Source organism: Micromys minutus (assembly GCF_963924665.1).
Source record: "Micromys minutus genome assembly, chromosome: 32".
Classification (NCBI taxonomy): domain Eukaryota; kingdom Metazoa; phylum Chordata; class Mammalia; order Rodentia; family Muridae; genus Micromys; species Micromys minutus.
Genome location: NC_137967.1, coordinates 15,958,155 through 15,970,762, shown reverse-complemented (window position 1 = coordinate 15,970,762; position 12,608 = coordinate 15,958,155). Strand labels below are relative to the sequence as shown.

At 49.7% G+C, this 12,608-nt stretch overlaps 1 protein-coding gene across 1 annotated transcript in view; it reads right to left on the bottom strand.

Moving 5' to 3' along the window:
- The window catches only part of PAK4 (p21 (RAC1) activated kinase 4), a 36,331-nt gene extending 32,809 nt beyond the window's left edge, over nucleotides 1–3,522 (bottom strand). The window contains exon 1 of the mRNA XM_080908266.1: nucleotides 3,408–3,522. The gene's annotated coding sequence lies outside the window, so the exon portion shown is untranslated. The remainder of the gene's footprint in view (nucleotides 1–3,407) is intronic.
- Nucleotides 3,523–12,608: the final 9,086 nt, after the last annotated feature.

The following is a 12,608-nucleotide window of genomic DNA, read 5'->3' as shown; positions in this document are numbered from 1 at the left end:
GTTTTCTCATGACTAAAGACTGTTGCAAAGATCACGTGAGTTAATATGGGGAAGAATTCCCACAGGACCCTCCATCACTGCCTTTCCCTCTCACAGCATCCCTGCTGCCTTCCCTACAATCCACCTCTTTGATAGCAGCTGGACTGTCCTGGCTTTGGGGGGGGGGTACTGTTTTGAGACAGGGGCTCATGCTTCTGGTCCCTCGGATGCCACCTCCTAGGTTATAGGCATGCACCATCAAGTCTCGTTTTATGTGATCCTAGGATGGAACCCAGGGCCTCACCATGCAAGGCAAACATTGTACAAACTGAGCCACATCCCCAGCCAGCCTAAGCAAGCTTTAGAAAGGGAAAACAATGGTGCCCAAGCCCTCCTGTGATGAGACTAAGAACCACTGCCCCCCCCCCCCCAGTCTTACAGCATTTGCCACACACTCCTGGTCCCCAACACCGCATCTGCTCAGCTCCGTTGGCTTTTCCAGCCTGTGACTGCCCCAAGCTTGCTCGGCCCTGACCTTTATCCCCTCAGTGCCCACCACCTGATTTACCTTTTCACTCTTTGAAGACCTGGTTCATTCTTTCTCAATCGGATGTCCCTTTGTCAAGAAAGCCCTCTCCTCACTGTCTGAACCTCTTCCTCTGACCTATCTGGGTGTCACCGTCCAGGGACAAATCTGACAGGCTCTGTTAGTTATACAACCGTCAACCACATAGGCAGTGTAAATAGGCCCACCCCCTACCCAGACAGGCTTTTTTCAAATGTCTACTCTGGAAGATGTTCCTAATGGAAGAGTGGTCAAAGCTGTGGCCAATGTTACACACATCCTAGAGAGTAACAGCCAAAGCCCCAAAGCCTGCTAGATGGGCATCGGGTAGTCATAAAAGCCATTGCCCAGGTGCCCACATGTCTACGTGGAGGAAGTCATTCTAGCCAGAGCCATAACAGACAGCAGGAGGGGCAATGAAAGCACCTCTGGGCACTACGAGGAAGCAGCAGCGGGCGTAAGCCAATCTAGCTCTGTGGAATGGGTGGGCCACGGTACTGATGTGGAACCGTTGTCTATCCGCCTGCTGTCCTCCAGGTAGTGAAGATGGTGTTGCTGACCCAGCTCCTCAGGGAAGCCAGGATGGAGAGGCTAATGTGCTGAGGGGACGGCATCCCTGGCTGGACTCCTGTGGCCTGTAGGGATGGCTGGGCATTCCCTAACACCGAAAGCTCTGCTTTTCTCGCTAGCCTACCATAGCACATAAAGAACAAAATTAAGTCAATATAAAAAAACACTTGCTCAGGACCCAAAGACAAGGCAGGGGCCCGAATCGGGGTCTGCAATGGCGCAGCCCCCACCTCTCCTCATCTGTGCCAAGCTGGAACCACAAGGCTGGGAATTTGGGTGACCTCACAGATCTGGTGCTGGCAGCGTGCCAGCTCTCTGACACTGTCAGGGGCAGGCGGGCTGGGGGTGGGGTGGGCGGGCTGTGGAGAGAGTTGGGAGCCATCGATAAGACTAGTGCTTTCACAGTACGCCAGGCTGCCCGGTGCCTACCGTATGCCAGGTTTCAGGCCAACTCCTCTCTACTCAACACTCTTATTAGGCTCACTTTACAAAAGTGGAAACTGAGGCACGTATTAAGTGTCCCTTCCCAGGCTGAACTACTAGTAGGCCAGAACCTATGCACACATTGCTCTGTTTGACCCTGTGTCCCTTCCTGTCCCTCCTACTCATCTTTCAGAGCTTCCTTGAGGGACTTTCCGAGGACAGGAGCCTGAGGACAGAAGCAGTGTATGGGCACTCTGTTAGCTCTGTTTAGGCTCAGTGTCGCTGGCTGAAGTCTGGTCTCAGCTTGGAGGGTAGGGCTGTGTGCCTCTTGTCTCCTTGCTACAGTATCTGAGGATCCAGCACAATGCCTAACAGCCCCCCACAGACAGTCTGCAACCAGCTGGTGCTCCAGAAGCACCCAGAAACCAGCAGGAGTGCGCATGGCCCCAAGAACCAGGAGAAGGCAGAATGGGCTCTCCAACAGATGGAAAGAAAAAGCAAAGCCAAGAGTTGCCCAGGGCTGGCTACTCATGAGTGACCGAAGATGGCTGACAAGAGGTCAAAGCCCTGGAAGAAGTACCAAGCCTCAAACTGAAGCGTTTGGGAGCCACTGAAGACCACAGGGAGAGCTTGTGGTGTCAGGAATAGAGAACTCCTAAGGTCACACCCACCCAATCCGAGGCTCACTGGACTCTGGGCCACCCACCAACATGCCACTCCCACTGATCCAGCGGAACCTCCCCTCCCAGGTCACACCCTTCCAAGGAGGCTAAACAGACACTCTGTTCCCACCCAGGGAGTGGCTTCCAGGAACAGACCTCCTGGGAAGTGGACACTGTGGCAGGTAGTCGACCAAAGCTGCTTCTTAAAGCTTTCTTGGAGTTACTGTCTCTATCTGGAATAACAGGGGTGTTCTCTAACACCCAACTCACCCATCTCACGAGATAAGGGATGAAACAGGAGCAGGCACACGCGGTGCGTTCTCTCGTTAAACATTAACCAGTACCAAGATTTTTTTGAAAGGCAGCAGGCTGCAGAAGCACTCTGGGGCAGAGCTCCCGAGCTGGGATCCCAGCTGCTCACCTTACTCATTAGCTGACCCGGGGCAAATCACTTAGCTTCTTAATAACAGCTTTGGTTCCAGTGATGTTGTGCTGGGTACTAAATGAGTACACACGCAGAGCTTTAACGCTGAGAGGGAAGCCCAGCCTATCATCAGTGTTTGCCACTGTGTGACCTTCATTATTTGTGGGAAGGGGCTCCCCTTCGACTCCCACCACCAGGACCCACTTTGGACGGCTCTGTTACATGTCCCTGGTCCCCCTTCCCACTGCACGCGCCCCGCTTAAGTTTTGAGCTTTTGACACCCCCCCCTCCGGCCGTCTACACCCGTCAGATTTTTATCTTTGTACCCTCTACCTACACGCTGTCTCAGACACCCCCAAACCTAAAACTCATTCACCTCCTCCTCGAGTTGAGGCTTTTAAATCTTCAACCTGGCCGCCGCCCACTTCTCTTGGTTGTGACCTCCGACCCTTACAGACACACCCTCTTCTTAAGTTACTTTGGGCGCCCCCTTTTATGAGACCCGTTCCGAACCCCTCCTACCCGCCCCCACTTAGTATTTCAAAACTTTGCACACATTTCAAACCCGGCCACGCCCCCTCCGCGGGTCTAACCTCTGATCGCGACAGTCCCCTCCCCTTTCCTCATTTTTGACCCGCGACCCTTTTCCACGCGACCCTGTCCTCCAAGAGTGAACTTTGACCCCACCGGCCCCGCCCCCCCGAATAACCGCTCTGCCTCAGCGCGAGCTCAGATCCACCCGCTCCCAACCACAAGCCCCTTGCACGGTAACCCCCTAACCTACCGGCTTGGCGCCGCGGTCGCTCGCGGCCTAGCTGCTCGGCCCAGATTCGCCCGCGCACCGCCTTCAGCGGTCTCGCGCCGCCGCCGCCGCGGCTACTGCCGCCGCCATGTTGAATCCTCAACGAACATCCGGGGCCTCCCCTAGTCCTCGCCGCCCACTAGTCCCCATGGCAACGGAGCTGACCGGGCGATGGGCGGGGCCCATTCAGGGGCGGGGCGATGAGCCGGGCAGGCTTCCCTCAAACCGGTGATTGGTGCGAGTTGTCCAATCGGAGACCGCTAGGAGGAGAATGAAGAGCAGGGATTGGAAAGTTTGGAAAAGGTGCCGGGACGTTGACTCCCCGCCTACTCCGCCTCTTAAAGGGGAAATAACGGCTTTCGTGTGGCACAGATTCCCACGGGTTCCCTAAGAAGTAAGAAAGTGGAATACGAGAACATAAAGGCCAGAAACAGTTCTTAAGCACTTATGCCTTTGTTAGCGCGCGACTAGTTCTGGTATAAACTGGGTGCCACCACCCTGTTGTTGTAACACCCATTTTACAGGCAAAGAAACAGGCTAATAGAAAGCTAGTGGGTTTATGACTTCAGGAAGCAAGTTTTGAATGAAGCGCTGTCTGGATCTGGAAATCTGACACTACTTGATCTTAATCTCTTAAGTTTTTTAAATCAGTCACGGGTGTGTGAGATGTATCAGTGCTGCCAAGACTGACAAGTTCCAGGTCCTGGACCCACACTGTAAAAATGATTCCCACACGTTGATCTCTAACCTCCACAAGAGAGCCATAGACATAAAACAAACAAACACAAAACCCACAGGGGAAACGAAACCCATAAACCAATACACCCATGTGCATCTATGATTTCTCTAAGTCTTACTGAAAAAATTTAAGAATGCTTTCTCCTCTTGAGGTTTTTGTTTATTTGGGTACTAGACACTGAATTTAGGGCTTTGTACACGACAGGCAATCAGTGCTGGGTAAATCCCCAGCCCTAGGGAATTCTGGGCAAATGCTTTCCCCAGCTGAGCCCCTTGAGATTACAGGTTTGTCCCAAAAGGCTTTCTCTGGTTCATTGGCTTTTTTCTTCTGTCTGGAAGATTCTCTTAAGCATCCTCCTGACTTCCAGGGTTCCTTTGAGTTTTTCTCAAACGTGTTGCTGACTGTGGTTTTTGTTCGGCTGGCTGGTTTCCGTTTTGTGATACAGGGTCTCACTATGTAGCCCAAGCTGACCTTCAACTCCTGTTTTTTGCTCAGGGCCAGGGCCTTGAGATTATTAGTATGTAAGTGCTCAGAACATATTTATAAAAGGGATAGATGGGTAAAGGGTAATTCCACCCTCTCAAGAGTCACGGCACATAGCAGACATTTTGTTACTATGTGTACACACCATGAACGAAAAGCTGCTGTTGAGGGCTCTGCTGGCTCCTCACCCCCATCTCTCCCCATCTTGTTTCCAACTGAACTCAGGGCCTCCGATGCACTAAAAGACTCTTTACCACAGTGACTCAGGAGTATGTCACTTTACCATGCCTGGCAGAACGGTTCGCATAGTATATTTTTTAAAAAAAGAAAAAGATCTATGGGGGAAACTGGGAAGAGTGGAAGGTGGGGTGCAGTGAGGATGTAATGTACGAAAGAAGAATAAATAAATTAAAAAACTATTCCCCCCGCCCCAGAAAAATAAATACGTTTTAAAAAATATTCTCCCGTCCTTTGTGTGTGTGTGTGTGTTACACACAGTGTCCTCAGAGGCCAGAAGAAGGCCTCTGAAAGAGCAGCAAGTACTCTTAAGCACTGAGACATTTCTTCAGCCTCAGAAAATACCCTTTAAAACTAAGACTATATAAATCAGCAGTGACTCTTGGTGTCAATAAATATTCTTCAAGATTAATTTTGGGGCTGCCCGAGAAGCCATCCTACTAATTTACTCTAATTTGAGTAGCCACATTTTCCGTGTTGCGTTTCTGTACTGTGGAACATATTTTGCTTTTAGAAACCAGCATCTAACCAAAAAAAAAAAAAAAATCCTAGCAGCTAAATAATTGCTTTCTTTGAATCTATTGCCACAGACTGATGGACCAAAAGAAATGCATGTTTGCTTGTGTTGGTCTGTTGTTTTTGTTTTTGTTTTGTTTTTTGACATAGTCTCATGCAGCCCAGGCCCATGCTGCCTGGAACTCACTATTTAGCCAAGGATGGCCTCGAACTGCTGACCCATCCCAAGTGTGTCCACCAGTGCCACCTCATAGATACAAAGCTCTTGTAGCAACATTACTGCAAGAAGCATCGGGTGCTCTACACTGTCTTTCCTTCCCTCCCTCCCTCCTTTCCTCTCTTTCTTTTCTCCCTAGTTTTTTTTTTTTTTTTTTCAAGACAGGGTTTCTCTGTTTAGCTCTGGCTGTTCTGGAACTTGCTCTGTAGACCAGGCTGGCCACAAACTCAGAGATCCACCTGCCTCTGACTCCCGACGCTAGGATTAAAGGCATGCCCTGCCATGCCTGGCTATTTCAAACATTTTTATGCACTGGGGATTTTATGCTAAAGTGGAATTGTTGGTTTTTAGTTGACTCTGGAGCCCAAAGGTGGGAAAACTCACTCACCGGCTGCCCTCTGCTGCCTCCCCGTGGTCGGGGACGCACATTGCAAGATCGTACAACAGATTTCACACTTCTACCCTCGTTCAAAGTATTCTCACCAACGTTCAAACAAACTCCTGTTTGTTTTCCCTCCTCCTTTACATTTGTTTTGTTTTGCCTGTGTATGACCGTGGACCAGAAGGAGGAAGACAAAGAGAATGTTCTCTCCTTCCACGGTGTGATTCCCAGGATCGAATTCAGGCCATTGAGCTCAGCAGCAAGCGCCTTTACCCGCGGAGCTATCTCCCCAGCCCTCTTAATAGATTTTAAACCGAGGTCTGACTTCAAAGCCTATGCTCACAATGGCTCAGTAAATATATGCACTGAGCACTCGCCGTGAGCCAATCACATTGAGTAACGATAATGCCAACATTGACAGACGATGCTATGCGGCAGGTCATGTAACATACACTCCTCCTTAAATTTTGCAGTAGGGTTCTCCCAGGAAGATGTAAAATTAACATCTGTCTCCACGCAGGGATGGTGCGTGCCGACAGCCAATGGAATGATCGCGCACATTTATTAGAGGTTATTTATGGGGCGGTGGTGAGCTACAAATCACTGCACCCCCTCCCAGGAACGCCTCCCCCCCCCATCCTGTTCAATTACTCCCCCAAACGGTACGAACTAGGGCTTAGACCGCCACCTAGTGTTAGAACAGCAAACTTCAGGGCCTGGGTAACAACCAGACTTCAGGAAATTTTTGTGTTTATTTCTTGGTTCTTAAGAGAGGATGCTATTGGTGTCAGCAAAAGCTGTGTGAGCCTGGAAAGGTTGGCTTGTCCTGTCTGTCATAAAGAACTGCTACGCAGTGGCTGGCAAGACAAAGCTATTCCAGCTAAGATTTGGAGGGCTGTTATCACTGAAGTCCTCACAAAACTCCATATACACTATTGATGTCCCCATTCAAAAGGTGTGTAAATCAAGACACAGAGAGGCTAAGTAACCCCAAAATCACACAGGCAGTTTGATTTCGAAGGTCTGGACTTCTAACCACTTCTGGTTCCCATCCCCATCCCCTTCCAGGGAAAAATGACATGAATAGAATTTAAAAACATAAAATAAAATGATGAGGACCAGTAAGTTCTGTGTTGTCAAATAATTTCTGCGTGGCCATAAAAAGAACATGTAGAGAGGAAGATACAGTTTATCTGGAGGGCATTTGCCTGGAATCTTCCAGTGAGGGGCTGGGGGTGTGGCTCAGTGGTAGAGCCCCTGCCTAGAATCCCCCAGTGAGGGGAGGGACTGGTACCTTGGCTGACCTATGGACCGAATGGACTGGGCTGGTTGAAAGGAGCCATTTTCAAAAGGTCAGTACTGCACAGCTCCGTCCACAGTATTGTAGGAAAGGCAAATCTAATCTATAGTGACAAAATTAGATTAGTTGATGCTAGAGGCTGTTGGGAGGAGGGGTTGTTGCAGGGAAATCTAGGCGATAGAAATCTTCTCTTACAAGCAAGGGCATGGGGCCACCTGCGAGTAAACCCAGCATCCAAGAAGTGGAGGCACAGGGATCAGAAGTTCAAGTCCATCCTCAGCTATATAGTGAATATGCGGCCAGCCTGGGCTACATGAGAAACAAAATTTTGAGTCTCAGCCTAGGACACAATGATCCCCCTGCGTCTGTCTCAGGAGTGCTGGGACTGCAGTCGTGAGTCACCACCCCCTGCTTCATTTTTCGGTTTATACCCACTAATCGATAGTACGGGAATCATCCCTCCCTCCAGCACATCCGCCCACACCAGTTGGTCACTTGGGTGCCATGTTGGTTATCAGATCAACTGTGGGAGTCTGAAGTGCAGGCGGGCCCTTGTCCGTCACCTCATTCTGTCACGGCCTTGCAGGGGAGGAGGTCCAAGAGAGGAAGGGGACCGTGAAGCCTGTACTGTCAGACACACATATATGACAGATGGTGTTTCGTCAGCTGCAGCCTATCGCTTTTGAGGGGAGGAAATAGAAACGCTGTTTCTCGGTAAGAGCGGCCCACTTGGGGCTGGAGAGATAGCCTGGTGTCGGGGAGCGCTCACAGTTCTTGCAGAGGACTCCAGTTGGGTTCCCAGCACCTATGACTAGCAGCTCACAATTTCCTGTAACTCTAGCTCCGGGGAGTCTGGTGCCCTCCTCTGGCATCTGCTCACACAGCTGGTATTCATTCACACGTACAAATACAAAGGAGTGTGGGCAGGGGGAGAGCAAGAGAGGCAGGCGCTGGAGGGCGGACTCCGTGGTTAACAGCCTTACACACGCACACATCTGGAGCCGTATCTTTTCTTTTCCAAATCCTCCTTAATGTTACTATGGAGATGAAACCAGACACAGCTGCTCTACTTTAAAAATGAACGGTCTGATAAATGTGCGCATGCGTGGATGTGCAGGCGTCCCTGGAGGCCAGAAGAGGGCACTAGATGCGCTAAAGTTTGAGTTACAGGGCTGGAGAGACGGCTCAGTGGTTAAGAGTGGCTGCTCTTCCAGAGGTCCTGAGTTCAAGTCCCAGCAACCACATAGTGGCTCACAACCATCTGATGCCCTCTTCTGGTGTGTCTGAGGACAGCAGCAGTGTACTTATATGTAATACACACATACATACATACATACATACATACATACATACATAAAAATTATAAAGTTTGAGTTATAGAAAGTTGTGAGAACTGAACTCAGGTCCTCTGTTCCATCTCTCCGGCCCTAATGATGGACACTGTGGACAAATAAATCAGGCAAGCAATCCTAGTCACAATGGCCTCAAGGAAAAAAAAAGGGAATTTGTGAAAATGATTTACAAAGAAACCTTTAGAGACACGAAAGGAGGAAAACGAAGGGATGAGGGACTTCTGTGTCTATGAATCTGCATCATTGATGTTGGGAAAACGGAAATATTACAGAAAGTAATCTACAGAATCAATGCAATCTCCATAAAAATCCCCGTGACATTCTTTATGGAGATAAAGAAAAATAATAACAATCCGGCACTGAAGAGTTGGCTTAGTGGTTAAGAGCACTGACTGTTCCTCTAGAGGACCTAGGTTCAATTCCCAACACCCACTTGGCACTTTTCAACCGTCTCTAACTCTAGGTCCAGGGGATCTGCTTGTATGTGGTGCACAGACATACACGCAGGCCAAACACCCATGCACAGAAGATAAAAAAAAAAAAAAAAAAAAAAAAAAAAAAAAAAAAAAAAAAAAAAAAAAAAAAAAAACCTCTTAAAAGAGGCTCCCAAACCACCAAACAATGAAACCACAAACAAATGTACTACCATATGAGATTTTAATCATAAAAGAAAGCCGGGGCATGAGGTTCCTGTGGGAACTCTTTTATCTTTCCAGTTTTCTGTGAGAACCATTCCCCAAGTTAAAGCTTATTTTTAAAAGTGAAAAGAGAACACAGTAGAGATGCTAACTCGGCCATGTTCATTTCAGCGAGCAGAAAAACAGGTCACGAACTCTCCCGAGGCTCACGATAACATTTCCATGCTCAGCGAGTCCTTCCAAAACCTCGGGGTCTCCACGCAGGGCACATGGACCAGATATGGCAATGTGGCCTTCAGGGTGTGGGTCTCCCTCTCACCAGGCTGTGGTTCCAGTGGCTGTCACCTGCAGCAGAGGCCTCGCTGTTCTGTGTGAGGCTCTGGGCTGGGCTAAACATGGAAGCGTCCCTTCTGGTTTCTTTTCTTCTGATACCCAGCAGTACGCACTGGGTGCCTAACTACAGACCAGTGGCCTGGGCTGGGGAAGCAACAGAATCCAAGAAATCCTTGTGGTTCCTGGAGTTCCAATTTTAAGGCTGACATAGGACAGATAAAAATGTATTTGCGTGGTGAGCGTGTATGTGTCCTGACTTGGGTATTGACGGTATGCTGCATGGCTCATTAGGCAAGCACTTGATTTGGGGTTACCTTGGGATGCTCAGTGAGACCTTGCATCAGCAAACTGAAACCATAAAAAAATAAAAAATAAAAATAAATAAAAAGGCAGCTAGCAGGCCCGGAGAGATGGCTCAACAACTAAGAGCAGTAATTGCTCTTGCAGGGGACCCAGGTTCAGTTCCCAGCACCCACAGGGTGGCTCGCAACCATCTGTAGCTCCAGTCACAGGAGAATCTGACGCCCCTTTTCTAGCCTCTGTGGGCATCAGGCGTGATCATAGAGCACAGATATACATGTAAGAAAAACACTCATCAACATAACATTAAAATAAATTAAAAAAAAAAAAAAACTCTCAACAGCAAAACAGGGCAGCCAGGAATAATGGCACGTGTCTGCGATTCCATCACAGGAAAGACTGGGGCAAGAAGATCAAGGCCAGCCTGTGGGGGAGGTAGGAAATATGTCACTTGTCACGACCAAAAAAAAAAAAAAAAAAAAAAAAAAAAAAAAAAAAAAAAGGAGTGTTTGTCAATGATTGGATATAGGAGAAGAACTAGGATTTGGAGTTGGAAGGAAGGAAGGAAAGCAAGATGGGAGAAAAGGAGGAGGGGAGGGGGAGAGGAAGAAGAGAGGAGAAAATACAGGTTGGTGATGAGCTTTAAATTCCGTTCAAGGCTGCCTCCCACAGGCACCTCTCCATACAGATGAAGAAACAGACTCACAGAGGCCCATGCAGCTGCCACGCAGGAAGTGGTAGAGCTGGGTTCAGCCCCCCTGTGCTGCCTGCCTGCAGGTCTCTGCCCTCTGTAAGCAATTCTACGGCTCCACAGCCTTGAGTTGTCCCTCCGCAACACGCCTTTGCCAGTCAGCAATCTCTCCTTTTGCATCATTTGGGTTGGGTGACCTGGTTTCTCTTTCTGATTCATCGCTGTCCCTGACATGGCCAGGTCAGAGCCTGGTATGTGAGAACCTTCCTAGGGCCTCTGTTGTGCTGGGCCACTTTGGGCCCTGTCCTCCTTAGCACTGACCCTCCAATAGGACACTGAGAGACACCTATCCCTAGAATGTGCAGGGCTGGTGAGAGGGGACACCAAGGATCCCAGGAGGATTAGATGGAATGATAGACTCAAGTGGAAACAAAATGCCACCACCACAGAGTCCTGACCCCAGGAAGGACGTAGACAATGGCCGGCGAATAAGGCAGACAGTGAGGGCATTGGGGGCTGTAGAATATGGAGCCCCAGAGACCTGGTCCCCAATGCAACTCATCCAGGAAGGCTCTAAGGAGGGGAAACAGGTATAAAAGATGTCAACCTTGAGTCAGGCATGAGAGTGCACACCTGGTCAGAAGCAGGAGGATCAGAAGTTCAAGGACACCCTCAGATACACGGGGAGTTGGAGGCCAGCCTGGACTACATAAAGACCAGTCTACAGTAGAGGAGGCGGGGAGCTTCCAACTTGAGGCACTGCAGAGAGTGAACTCAGAAAGGTCAGTGTATGCATTGGCTTTGCACAGGTAAAGTATTTGATGTGCTCCAGAAATGTCCACAAAGTCCACAAGACTTGGATTTAGTGACAGGCAAGTGAGACTTAGGCCCGAGGAGGCTGAAAAATGGGAGGACAGCTACGAGGTGACCCGCAGGGCCAGGAATCTGTAGGAGTCAGCCTTCAGCATCCCATGGCTCCATCTGAAGTTCTCATGGTGGTCCAGAAGGCTCCGAGTAACCGCCACTGCCGTCCTCTTCCCTTTCTCCCTCATTGTTTTTCTGTGACAGCCACAGCAGCCTCCTCAGCCAATGAAGAAAGCGCAGCTCTGTCTCAGGGCTTTTGCTTTGGCGGAGCTCTGGGACGCCCTTCCTGCATCATCTGTGTCCTCTCTCCTCAACTTGAACCCAAAGGTCAGCTGTGCCCCTTCAAAGTGTCACTGTTCCCTTTCTTCCTCGCCCCCCCAACCCATCTCTCATCCCTTGTATGCTGCTGTTCAAGCCCTTGATCCTATGTTCGTACTACAAGAGGAAGGATCTACCTTCTTCCAACCCCGGAAAATAACAGATACTCAACAAATCAATCATAGTAGGACACGTAAAAGGAAGAAGATAAAAGAGGTGACATGAAGAAAGAATGAAGTGTATCTGTATGGCCCCTGAGGCTTGCCAGCTTTGCCTTGGGGAGATGGGGGGATGACATTGTCACTCTATCCTCTTCTGGAGAAGATAGTGCTAGCTGGAAGACTAGGCACAAAGGGACATTACCGTGGGCTATCAGCACAGAAGCCAGGCCAGGGACTAGATACAAAGGCAACTAGAACTAGGAACAATCTGCTGGCAAGTCCAGTTGTGAGGGCTGCGCTCACCTTGCTGATACTGGCACAGGACAATCTTCAGGAGAGGGCAAAGGGACAGATGGCCTAAGTGGAAGTTTGTGTCCAAGGAGCCACAGCTCTAAACTTCTTTATTCTGAGGCCCTTGAGTCCTTGGCCTTGTTGGAGTGATGCTGGAGGGTAGGGCCATGCCGGCGGTCAGCCCTGCTGGTGCCCACATCCCTGCCCTCCTTCTCCAACTAGCCCAGGCTCCCACCTCTCCAGGAGGCAAGAGCTGTCTGGCCTCTCTCAAGGCTGTACCCTCAGGCTTCTGGGTGGTGGGGGAGTGGGATCCTGCCCTGACTCCCTCCCCAGGCCAAGGAACTGCCTGGTCACAGCAGCA